The sequence below is a fragment of the Trichechus manatus genome, unplaced genomic scaffold (assembly GCF_000243295.1).
Source record: "Trichechus manatus latirostris isolate Lorelei unplaced genomic scaffold, TriManLat1.0 scaffold00012, whole genome shotgun sequence".
Lineage (NCBI taxonomy): Eukaryota > Metazoa > Chordata > Mammalia > Sirenia > Trichechidae > Trichechus > Trichechus manatus.
This window is the reverse complement of record NW_004443948.1, coordinates 3,684,509-3,685,422: the sequence shown is the minus strand read 5'-3', so window position 1 is coordinate 3,685,422 and position 914 is coordinate 3,684,509. Positions and strand designations below refer to the sequence as shown.

At 32.8% G+C, this 914-nt stretch overlaps 1 protein-coding gene across 2 annotated transcripts in view; it reads right to left on the bottom strand.

Annotated features, from left to right (window-relative positions):
* The window catches only part of POU1F1 (POU class 1 homeobox 1), a 16,822-nt gene that overhangs the window by 11,905 nt on the left and 4,003 nt on the right, over positions 1 to 914 (bottom strand). The gene's annotated exons all lie outside the window — the stretch shown is intronic.

Below are 914 nucleotides of genomic sequence, written 5' to 3'. Positions count from 1 at the left end.
GTGGCTAAAAATGTTCTTGGTTCATGGAGATGGCAGTGAATAACCAGCAGTGCATTTTCTCCAGGAGAGTGTAGCACACAGCCTTGTGCTTGGCATTGCTTGTGGACGTAATCAAAATGTGGGAGTGATGGGAAGCATCCACCTGAAACTCCAGTGGCTATGTGCACATCATTTTACTATTTACAATGACAGTAATTCATTACAGAGGGCTGGGAGGGCTGTTCTTATTTAACCATGAATTTGAATTAACTAAATATGGCTTTTCTTTTTTTTTTAATTATTAAAGAGAAATCACAATTTGTAGGCGATCATTAAAAATATCAGTCTTCATTTGACCATAAATGTAGGAAATACTAGTTTATTCAGAAAGCTGGATTCTTGATAGGTTGTAAGAGAAGTCAGTATTTTTCTGGAATATTGTTTTGCTTTATAGTTTTAAACGTTTTTGTATTAAACTGAGAAACTTGAGAAATTAAAGATACATGAACAAACTTCTTTGTTCAATTTTACTTCCAAATTATAAGCATAAATCAATATTTATTTTCATTGATTATTCTGGATTATAACAAAATACAAGTCAGTTAGAAAAGATTTCCTTAATGTGTAATTCCTTCATCCAGAGTTTCTCTGTCAATACCAAACACACACACACACACACACACTTACACTGATATTTTCACATACTTTTAGTAGTATATTGTCGCTCAAAATAGTTCTCTGATTTCTGCAGTAGTAAGTATAAGGAATCAAAGAATTTATAAAAACAAAGAATAACCAAAAACTATACACTGCAAAACCATGTACTTTATTAATCATTAAATTTTTTTATCTGGCCATACTCTGAAATTAAGCAGCGAGTGTTATGATGAGTGCATCTCTTAGGCCAGATTTCCTCCCGCCTTAAATACCGTGCT